This window comes from Drosophila takahashii, chromosome 2R, assembly GCF_030179915.1.
Source record: "Drosophila takahashii strain IR98-3 E-12201 chromosome 2R, DtakHiC1v2, whole genome shotgun sequence".
In the NCBI taxonomy this organism is placed as follows: Eukaryota; Metazoa; Arthropoda; class Insecta; order Diptera; family Drosophilidae; genus Drosophila; species Drosophila takahashii.
The window spans coordinates 7,426,576-7,439,075 of record NC_091679.1 but is presented as its reverse complement, the minus strand read 5'-3'; positions in this window follow the sequence as shown (position 1 = coordinate 7,439,075).

The following is a 12,500-nucleotide window of genomic DNA, read 5'->3' as shown; positions in this document are numbered from 1 at the left end:
CTGAATATCCCTCGTGAAATCATAAGGGACATGTCACCGGTTGGTGACATCTCAAAAGACAATTTCGTATAAGGCCCTTGGTATATACCCCGGGACTTCGAAAAAATTTCCTTTGAGTTGTACTGAGGGAAAAAGCGGAACTCCCATACAATTTGCTCTATGTGGCGTCCACGGTTCGTCCTGAGGTACAAATGACATGTCCTCGGGTTTTCCCTTGGTGATTACCGAGGGAAAAGTGACCTCTGGAACTGAAGGGAGTTTATTGTCCATTTGCAATATCATTGTGCAAGAACTACCAATCAACAACCTGGTCAAAATATTGTGCGCCTAAGCAACCCCATCATCATTTCTGAATTTCTGAGAAACTGTTCCCCACCTCCACAATCGACGACAGACGATTGGAACAGTGCTGAGCTTTACCCCAGCCTGCGTCTCCAACGCCACACAAGCCCGAGAGCGCTGAACTATGTTTCGCTGACTCCACTACAACCCGTCGTCTTTTCCGGTGCCAACCCGCTGCCACCCGCTGACGTCTCCGTTGCCGCCGCCGCTGCCACGATCGCCAATGCTTTAATAGGTTTTATTCTCTGTACAATTTTATACAAAAATCAGTCGATATTTAATGTGCTAATAAACAAACTTTTTAGATAAAAAAATTCGTTACCATTTTTTATTTGTAAAAAGGATAAAAATTTAACTTATTTATTCTTGATCAGCATCACTAGACTAGTCGATCTAGCCATGTCCGTCTGTCTGTCCGTCCGTTTCTACGCAATCTAGTCTCTCAGGTTTAAAGCTATTAGGATGAAACTCTTCCAAAAGTCTTCTTTCTAGTGCAGGTAGTATATACATAAGTCAGATTCGGCCGGATCGGACAACTATATCTTATAGCTTCCATCGGGAAAAAAACGTAATGTAGCGACCGAAGTACTTGATACATTATTTACTTCATTAAATTAAATTAAATATATATGTTCATATATAAACACATATTTATACACACTTATTAATCTCAACATTTGGTTGACAACGGTCTGCATAGCGGCCATGCTAGAATGCTGACTATGCACTCCCACGGTGCCGGCTGGCTCTCTCTAACTAACACATCGAGCCAGCCGTCTCAGAACATATATGTGTGTATGTGAATATGCTAACGTTGCAACGCGTTGCATTTACTTAGCCCGCTGCTCACTCAATTCTAGCAGCTAAGAATGTTTGACTTTTGAATAAATACCCTCTCAGACTAGATGTCTTTGTGTTTATACCTCTTTGTTCCTCGATCCTTCCACAGTAAAAAAAATGAATTTTTTAATCTTTATGAATTTCTAAGAGTAACGGGTATTAAAATAATGTTTAATACTGTTCGCGCCAAAGCGGCGCTTTCCAGTTCCTTTTCAATCAGCCCTGGAGCCTTAACAGTCGATAGAGCAGTTCCTCCAGAGCGCTCGCATCTCCCTCTCTCGCACTGTTAAGTGTCTCCACTCCGCTCTCCAAGCCGCTCTTAAAACATCCACCCCGTACCTTTAAGTTAGTTCTAATTCTAATTGACTAATTGACTAGTGTAAACGCAAAGTCGAAGTAAAGTAATAAAGTGAATTATTTTTATAACGTTAAAACAAGTTCGCCCCTTGTTTTCACTTAATTACTGATCTAGATTGACCACACACACCCCTGCTGGATTAGCCGCCCCGCGCCAGTTCGTGGGCTTTCGAGCCGGACTTCTAACTTTTCGGTTTTTTCCTCTCCTGTAGTTTTCCTGGATTTTCACTAGCAGCTACGGTGGCTTGAACCGCTCCAGAAAAGTCCCACTTATTACTTTTATTTGCCGGTAATACAGCCAGTTGTTCAAACCCCATTTCATTTAACTTTTTGTATGATTTCTAGTCTAAGGGCCGGTTTCTTGAGTTTCTGATTAAGTCCCTGATAGCTATCTGTTCGAAAAACTTAAAGACCAGATAAACTGTTCGTAAAAGCAAATCCGCTTTCTCGACTGCTTTAATTTATCTGAACGAGAAACGATTACAGAGTGCTGTTAACGCACGAATTGTGCTGTAAAGCGCAAAAAATGGCGTGCTTCAAATATTTCATCAGCTGTTTGGGTATAATTCAAAGGAAAAGTTAGCTGTGATTTCGTTTCTTCTTCTTAGTTGGCTTTGAGAAATCTGCTGTCATTCTATCGAGTTGAAAACGCTTAACAGGGACTCCGAGTCCCTGTCAAAGTTAGCTCTCACATTGATGCTCGAGAAAGCCAAAATGCCTTAGCAGGGACTTTATCTGTTCGAGAAATGTTAGCCGGCACTCGAGAAACCGATTAAATCCGACATCATTTTGTACATACAAAACAAATAATTAACAGTTCCAGTTCCACAAGCTCATTTTTATATTTTTACCCTTGCAACGCAGTGAAGGAGACGTTTCCGACCACATAAAGTATATATATTCTTGATCAGCACCAATAGCGGAGTCTATCTAGCCATGTCCGTCTGTCCGTCTGTCCGTTTCTATGCGAACTAGTCTCTCAGTTTTAAAGCTATCGCGATGAAACTTTCCCGAAAGTCTTCTTTCTATTGCAGGTAGTACAGATGTCGGAGCGAGCCGGATCGGACCACTGTATCTTAAGGCTCCCATAGGAATATTCAAACAAATATAAGAAAATGCATTGTAACTTTGTAGGAAGTAGGCGTTTTGATTCTTGACTACTTAAAAACAAAATTTAAATAGAAACGCTGAATCTGGAATCCCTGGAACTGCCCGAGTGAACATTAAACTATAGGTATTTACTTTATCTGCAAGGGTATATAAGCTTCGGCTGGCCGAAGGTAGCTTCCTTTCTTGTTTATTTTAAAATAATACATTCGTGTTCTATGAATTTATTTTCCAAATGTGTGTAAAAATATTGCCAGCTTTCGTTTTATTTTACTGTGTTTCTTGCTGCGTGCATATCTTTTTCCATAAATATTGCAAAACACAGTCCACTCCGACTACTATTCTAATACAGTCCACTTCAAGAACTATTTCGAATACAGTCCACATCAGAATCGTTTCTCTAAATCAAGTCCAAAATCCTAAATACCACAAACATGTACCAACGTGCAGCTAAAAATAAACGCACAGACATACATACATACTAAATCGAAGTCTTTAAAACTTCATGCTGGTCTAGTCTTACAATCTGATTTAACCATTCAGATCTTAAAGTGGCGTTATTTCCAATACGTGTTAAGTGTACCTTTAAATCTGAGTCGATCCCAAGCATACGCCGCCAATCTTATAGTAAGCGATTTCGAACTAAAAAAAAACAATATTATTCGTTTTTTTATGTACGGCTCGACTTGCGATCAGCGATCTTCACCACGCTTTCAACCGCGCCGGGTTTCCATTAAGAAAGTGGACAGCCAATCAGAAGAGCATATTTGAAGATATCCCAAACGAGCATTTACTCCACAAGGACTTTCTCGATCTTAATTCCTAAAGCTTTGCCAAAACACTTGGAGTTCGGTAAAATGCGACCTCGGACGAGTTCTTTTTTGTTCCACCGCCAGTTTCGATTAAATCTACTTATATGAAAAGAGAGGTTCTTTTCCAATTCGCGAAGCTTTTTGACCCAGCCGGATGGCTGTCCCCGTTTATTGTCCGCTCAAAAATCTTTATGCAAAAGATTTGGTTGCAGGAGTTGGGCTGGGATGAAAATATCCCCACAGAAATTAATCAAAGATAGCAAGAATTTTTGCGCAGCTATTCCGTGCTTGATCATATCCGTATTCAAAAATGGCTTGATTTCCAGTCAGAGGTGAAGGTAGAGCATCATGGTTTTTCTGATGCGTCGCAGAAGGCATATGGGGCCGCTATATACTTGCGGGTAGAAGTAGGCCATAACATTATGACACGTCTGCTTACCGCCAAAACCCTAGTCGCCCCTGTTAAAACGGTGTCCCTTCCACGGCTCGAGCTGTGTGGGGCGTTGCTGTTGTCAGAGATGATCGCAGCTATCCTTCCGAATATGTTAGTTTCCAATTCCGATATTTTCTGCTGGACTAATTCCACCATCGCCCTCCCATGGTTGAATAAGCCGGCATGCCACTGGACCACGTTTGTAGCCAACCGAGTGACCAAGATTATCCGATCTGATCCGCGGACCTAGCCAGTCGAGGCGTTTCGCTGTGGGAGCTGGCTCATAGCCAACTCTGGTGGAAACGACCGAACTGGTTACAACAGCCAAACAGCTTGGATCTCCAGTCACAGACTAAGGGACGTTTTCTCGTCCGCCTGGTAAATTTAAGGTAGGGTTAAAACTCTGATTTCCCATAAGATTTAAAGGTTTAACCCTACTTTAAATTTAACAAACGGACGAGAAAACGGCCCTTAGAGCAGCGAAGATTTTCTGGAACGATTCTCCAAGATGGACAAGGCTCTGCGGGTCCTTGCGTACGTATTACAGTTCATTCAACGCTGCCGCAAGATGCCGATGGACTCAGCTGATCGGCCTACCAAGGAAGAGGTCCGAGAAACTGGCAGAGACCTTATTCTATATGCTCAGCGAGGAGAAGTGTCCGATTAAGGGCATGTAGTCGCATTACAGCCTTAACGGCCCTTCAGTATGACGAGCGGCATCTTATTATACTGTCATACAACAGTCGGCTAGCTTATCTTCTCGTCCTTCTTTCACACCAGATTTCCCAGCATGGCGGCAACCAACTAGTGGTACACCTCATCCGATCGAAGTATTGGATCCCTAAAATCAAGAATCTGGTAAAACCTGTGCTGAACTGCTGTAAGGTGTGCACTATTTACAAGAGAGAATACAGCCGCTCATGTCCGAAAATCCTTGTGAGGTGTTGGCATTGACGCCAGGCCACTTTTTGATTTGGGGACCGTTGCTTTCGACAGCTGAGCCCGAAATTAAGGGCGATGCTCAGTCGATCATAAATCGCTGGCAACACTTAAAGGCCATGAATCAGCAGTTCACAGCGCGATGGAAAGAGGTGTACTTAAAAAAACTTCACAAGCGCAATAAGTTGCAGAATCCTTCCAGAGATGTCCAAGTCGACGATATCGTGGTCGTCAAAGAAAACAATATGCCATCAAACGAATGGTGGCTCGGCAGAGTTGTAACTGATCCTTCAAGGGCTGAGTTCGCGTAGTAGAGGTCCTTACTGCTCGAGGGACTATAACACGTCCCATCCACAAGCTAGTACTTCTTCCTATGGAGGCTGTTAATACGTTATCCTTGGTGTAAGTGGCATTACTTCGCCGGGTCACAGGATATTCTGAGATTGATCCTGTGACTGAGACTGATTAAACAAACTGTTCACGCCAAAAGGGCGTTTAATTTCGGCAGGCAGTGTCGAGCGGCAGTTTTCTCCAGATCTCCACATATCGCTCGCTCGCACTGCCCTTCGCTCTCCCTCTCCAACTCTCCCCCAAGTCTCCGCTCCACTCTGGAGCCACTAAGCTTAGATTATTGTAGTTAGTTCCTTTTTACAAGTGTAATAATAAGCAGCCGAACGTCGCGCAATACCCCGAAAAGTTCTCCCGTGTTTTCGATAATATTTCTACGCGGATTTCCACCGCCGCTTTTCATGGGACTCATTATCGCTTCGACAATCAAGCCACCCCCGCCCCAACAAAACTTAACGGTATTTATAGGTACAAAAGTTTTTACGGTAACAAAAATATGTAGAAAGGGAAAATGAAATTAGTCAAAATGCTACATGCAGTGATAATTAAATTATTGCTCTATTTCCGAATTGTGATGTCAGCTATATTCGGTGCGTAGGCATATTGATGACTGTTAAGCAGAATGACGGTCTGACTGTAGAATTGCAAATGTTATGATATATGATTCTTTGTTCGACATATGTAAATGCGACAGTAATTATATTATGTAGGTCGATGAGTCTTAACGTTCTCCCGGCCTTTGAACAGATGTTCAACAATCGCTTATGTCCAGGCTAAACGTGCGTGGTGAGGTGGCTGGATGCGTCGAGCTAGCGTGTTCTTTGGGGTGTAAAGTTGCTTTTTTGGAGTTCCAGATGATGTATCCCTTCCGGATGGTGTACGCGATTAGTAGCAAGACAGATATGGCTAAGGCAGCGTAGACAGCAATTTGATAATGCTGCTCCTGACTTAGTTGATGAGGCAGGACTTGGTGGTCAATGGTCTATAGGTTTTCTTGTAGGTTGTCCAACTCTTTGTAGGTGTAGTCGGTTGATTTGACCTCGACAATTGTGGTTGGTTGGTTTTTTATAATGTGGAATGTAACTCACTTGTAATCGTGCATTGTGGTTGGTTGGTTTTATAATGTGGAATGTAACTCACTTGTAATCGTGCCGACCGTTCTTATGCTGATATTAGCATTTCGTGCAGTGCAGCCAGGTGCCAGAGAAAGCAAGCCTGTTCCCTCTAAGTGTATTGCTGAGGGCCGGCCGTTGCACACTGATTGAAGATCCATTGAGTAACGTGTACCATAAATCCATTTGTTTGGTTGTGAGGCCTTTATCCAAACCATATCAGACTTAGATTCAACGACTTCGCAATGTGGGGAGGATTTATTGTTAAATAGGTCAAACTCACACCGATCTTCTTCGTTGAATACTGTTTGATGAGTGAAACAGAGCTGAATATTGGCGGGTACAGTTAAACATCCTTCAAACTCTTCCTCAGTCAAACTCATAAATTGATCCCTGTGCGCATTGACTACGATGATACTTGACCGTAATTTGAATGAAGTTCATTTTCTGGAGTTCCATGTTGGGATGGAGATAATGCTGTACACTTCTTGCGGCGTTGTCGACACCAATGGTAGCGTTATCCGAACTATGACATGAGTGTCTGTTGTCGTACCTTCTGCTCGCATGATTTTGTATAGTTCAATCTGATACTGGGAGCATTTGATCTGGTGCTAAATGGTCTCTAATTTAGTCGAGTTGTTCTCTCAGTTGTTTTGAAGAGATTAATGCTGGACTTATTATCCGATGGCGGATGTCTGTTAGAATATTTGTTATGTCTGTTTGAATCCGTTAAAGACTGGTGGTTAATAACGTCAGATGGGCTGTCAACACATCAACATGTACGCTTGCCCAAGGTGTGCCCCCTGATACCTTCCATTCTCCTGTTTGATCGCGGCAATATGGCGCTCTAAGGTTTTCAGTCGAATATCCGTGGCTGACTTATCTCTTTTTATTAAGTTAATGGCCGAGTCCAAAATTGATGTTTGGTTGTTTAGCAATTCCATTAAAAATCAATATGTAAATATGTTGGAAGTGTCCTACGATTGCACCGCATGCTTGCTTATTATAAAGTTCTGGGCACATTTGGGCCAGCTGAGCAATCCCGGAGCCCAAGACTTGCATGTCACTGTGGTAGGGACCCAAGTCGTAGTATATAATCAGGTTCCATTCCGAAACCAGGGTGGTTTGTGAAACGCGTAATATTGGCAGTCTGCGCCACTGCTAACGGCAGGATCAATAGCAACGCCAGTAGGAATGAGACTGTGATGCCCATGCCCATCACTACTTTTTTTCCGACGCTTAGGTGGTTCCTCCGGTTTTAGACGAGATTCAGCTTTGAACCTTTGGCGCTTAAAACCCGTATCTTATGGCGATAAAGTCGCAAGCCGCGGGACGGGACCCTCTTTTTCTTGACTTAACAGAGTCAAGTTGTTGGCAGGGTTATTGAGTTCTCCCACTGGGAGTTTTTCATTTATAAGACTTAAGTTGCTGTCTTGACTCGTATATAAACTGGCTAAGTCTATTGTGAAGTCGTCCGTCGCATTCACCTTACCAGCTATGATCCAGCCGAACTTTGTGTTTTGCAGAATTGGACCTTTGTTTGTATAGCTCTTCTCATTTGGGAGCAGCAAAGAATAATAGTGCTCTGCACCAATGAGCAGGCCTATTTTTCCTGGCTTGTCAAAGTTGGGGTCCGCCAAGGCCATTCCCTTGGATAACTTTGTAGCTGCTAGCGAAAGTGGCTGGGCTGGCTGATCAGGTATGATCTGGGGTAATACAAAAGCTTCAATCCGTTGTGTGAAACCACTATGATTTAACTAGAATGTTGACTCGTGCTTTACTAGTTTTCGGTAGTCGTCCAATGCCTTCAATTCGTAATTTGGCATTATGGAGCTTCAATAATAACATTGAAGCCATTCGCTCTGTAATCAGATTTATCTGTGATCCAGAGTCCAGTAGTGCTGTAAAGTTGGCACATTGCCCATTGTTGGCCTGTACTGCAATCTTGGCCGTGGCGAGTAAATTATAATTTTTATTACTCGCCGCCCCTACAATTGGCGTACTAGGCTCTACGGTATTTTCAAGATGAAGAAGAGTATGGTGATTTTTGTTGCATTCATTCATTGCCAATAGTCGGGCTTTGAAATATTCAGGCTTTTGTTTTCGTGCAGATCCACCTTTTTTGAAATTTTTGATGCACCTGGCAATGTCATTGCCTATTTCTTGCTCTGCATTTAAAATCTTTTGAATTTCCGATGAAGGATTCTCTTCAATGTTGTTCTATGTCTCTGACCTGATGGGAGTATTTTATTCGCTTACGCAGGATACGCTCCGATTCGCAACCAGATTTGGTTAAAAAACTGAACAGTAATGGTGGATAAAGGTGGTCGCCTTGTTGACCGGTCCTTTAGTGATCCTGTATCGATGGGATCAATCTCAGGTGTCCCTCTTGCTGTGGGACTTGCTGTTAGGATTGCGTTGGTTTTGATGACAGCTAAATTCGCTGCGTCGGCATATTTATGACTGTTAAGCAGAATGACGGTCTGACTGTAGAATTGCAATTGGCAGCAAATGTTATGATATATAATTCTTTGTTCGACATTTGTAAATGCGACAGTAAGTATATTATGTAGGTCGATGAGGCTTAACAGAGGCCAAGGCAACCTCCGCTTTTCCAAAATATTGCCTTCTGTCCTCATGCTTCAAATTCGTCCACAATTGATACTAAATGTGCTTCTCATTCCTTTGTTAAAGCATTAAAACCATGGCTCCTCGTCCTCGCTTACGCACTTCCCAGACCCTCGTCAGCGGATCTTCTCGAGGTATGAAATTGCTGCACTATGGCCCAAAAATCGATTTTTTTTTGGCATAAACTCTAAACTCTGTCGACATTTGTAAATGCGACAGTAAGTATATTATGTAGGTCGATGAGTCTTAACAGAGGCCAAGGCAACCTCCGCTTTTCCAAAATATTGCCTTCTGTCCTCATGCTTCAAATTCGTCCACAATTGATACTAAATGTGCTTCTCATTTCTTTGTTAAAGCATTAAAACCATGGCTCCTCGTCCTCGCTTACGCACTTCCCAGACCCTCGTCAGCGGATCTTCTCGATGTATGAAATTGCTGCACTATGGCCCAAAAATCGATTTTTTTTGGCATAAACTCTAAAAATTGAGTCACAGACTTCAAACTTAACTTATTCTGTTCTTTCACTGTTCTTTTACAATAGTATGCAAACAAATTTTTAAGTCTGTGCGACTACGCCCTGTTTTGCCTCCCACACAAGCAAATTCATACTACTAGTCTGTAACCTTTATTAGCTCGATGAAATCTTAAAAATTCTTTTTGCTTTAAATATTCAGTGCTCTAAATGTCATACTGCCAATGAGTCGGTTGTGTTTTTTTTGCGCTCGTCAAATAATCTAATATTTATCAAAATTCCTGTGCTCAAAGTCTTAAAGCTTAAAATTCTCGTGAACACGGAATACATTCGACGGCCCACACAACAATTTACACAACAATATCAATCTCCTAATTACTAAAAGTAAATTATTCGCGCCGACACAAGCCAAAGGCAATACACAGTAGAAAGATAAAATCACTCAGAATAATTGTGCAAAACAGAAGTAAACGCACAAACAACATACAACGATCCAGCACTCACACATACATATAATAACACAAAACCACTCAGCTGATCACAAGCTACACAAACAACAACATGTCCTCAGCCAAGCGCCCAAGGGAGAAAACTAATCCCGATCTTAAGGGAACTGATACTGCTCCAACCAGGCTGCTACAGGAGATCGACAAGCGACTATTGGAACTTCGGGAGGGCCTCTGCAATGAACTCCACGAACGTCTTCTCACGAGCTTGGAAGCTAGGTTCACGGCCGTCACCGAGGATTTCCATCGACTTTCCGAAAGGGTCAATCAGCTGGAAAATGATGTTGCCCCACTTAAGCAGAGGGGTTTGCGATCTGGAGGCAAAACTTGCAACCAACTATGCAGCACAAGAGGTGGGTCCACTCAGGCAGCAGGTCCGCGATCTGGAAGCCAAGCTTGCTGCCAATTGCGCAGCACAGGAAGAAGCAGAGATTGCTTGTGATCTACGCTGGCATGGAGAACCTCAAAACACTTTTCCATAAGTTGTGTTTCTCGCTTAACATTACACCACCACCGAAAATAAGATCGATTTTCCGCGTACGTACCCGCCAAGCGGTCAGCTCTATCGTGGATCCGGTAATTATTATTAGAATGGATCACGTGCGCGAAAAGGCATTATTGTTACGAGCAATTGGGTCATACCGGCGGACAACGAAAACGCAATTAAGCTTAAAGCTTATAGGTCTTGACTCGCCTGCATTTATATATTTAAATGAACAGCTGACAAAACCAAAATATGAGTTGTTTAAAATTGCAATGCGTCTCAAGAAGCAAAGGCGCCTAACAGCTGTTTTCACTCGGTGCGGAGAAGTATTTGTAAAGCTGAGTGCAGGAGAGAATGCTTTGTGCGTGCAGACCGAAAGGGAGCTTTCAGAGATGACAGCTTCTACCAATCTGGCGGATAATATCGCTAGTAATTCATTTCGCGAGTAAATACACTTCTTTTAATAATAGTATATGTTCAATTAAGATACATTTTGTTAGATTTAAGAGTAGGTCCAGTCGCTTTAAATTTTCAAATTTTCACCGCTCCATGGGTTTAATAATTATTTATTTTAATTGCGTCCGCTTTTTATTTATTCTCATATTTATACAAAATGGGTGATCATTTGGACACACATCAATCGAATACGTTTTTCTTATTAAGAGTTCTTACGAAGCAGAGATCCGGCCTTAAAATCTGTCACATTAATGCGCAAAGTCTGACTAAGAAAATTGAAGAATTTAGATATTTGTTTGTAAATTCGTGCGTAGATGTTATATGTATTTCTGAAACATGGTTTGTGCCGAATTTATGTGATATGTTAGTGTCGTGTGATGGATACAATCTTTTTCGAGCAGATCGTGACAGTCACGGGGGAGGAGTCGCAATTTATGTCAGCAATAAATTAGCTACCAAGTCCATAGGTAAACATCCCGAGAACAGTGCAATAGAATATGTATTTCTAGAAATTAGCAGCCGGAGTAAATCTGAAAAAATATTAATTGGGTGTACTTATCGCCCTCATTTTTATGTCAACTACGATGATCTCATCAATTTGCTGTCAAATATCTCTGTTAATTACTGTAATATCAGCAATAGAATATGTATTTCTAGAAATTAGCAGCCGGAGTAAATCTGAAAAAATATTAATTGGGTGTACTTATCGCCCTCATTTTTATGTCAACTACGATGATCTCATCAATTTGCTGTCAAATATCTCTGTTAATTACTGTAATATCATCTTAGCAGGCTTCTGAAAAATAGCATTGAATCACTAGGAATCAACCTGGTGAACTCATCCTTTCCAACACATTTTACCAAATCGCGCAACACACTGTTAGATTTATTTTTTGTGACCAACATTGGAAAAGTAGTTATCTATGACCAATTGATTGTGCCGTCCTTCTCTAAACATGACCTAATCTTCTTGACGTATAACTTTGACTTGCCAGTTCTTGACAAAACAGTAATATTTATTTAATACTTGTATTTCTCACCCACATTTTTAATACTGCGATCATGACATCCGTGTTTCCAGACAGCTGGAAAGTTGCCAAGATTCACCCAATTCCAAAGAAAAATAATAATAAAAATTTAAAATAAAAGAAAAATAATAAATAAAATAAAATAAATAAAAATATAGGCCCATATCAATTCTCCCATACCTGTCAAAAATTTTCGAAAACCTAATGGCGGCACAAATAAATAACTTTATAATAGACAATAAAGTGCTCAATGATAAACAATCTGGCTTTAGAAAACACAGGAGCTGCACTTCCGTCATTTTAAAAATAGCAGAGGATATACGAGAACAAATAGATTCTTCCAATGTGACATTCTTAGTTTTACTTGATTATAGTAAGGCATTCGACACAGTAAATCACAATATTTTATGTGCAAAATTAAAAAATGTATATAATTTTTCAACCACTGCAATTAAGCTTATGACTTCGTACCTAAGCAATCGTCGCCAATCAGTTATATTGTCTAACATTTTATCCTCGTTTGTGTTCCTTAACCGTGGTGTTCCGCAAGGTTTTTTTTTTTTTTTTTTTTTTTTATTCAACGGTAATTTAGTACAAGATACTGTATGTGTAAAAATGAAGACAAGTCGGTGTTTG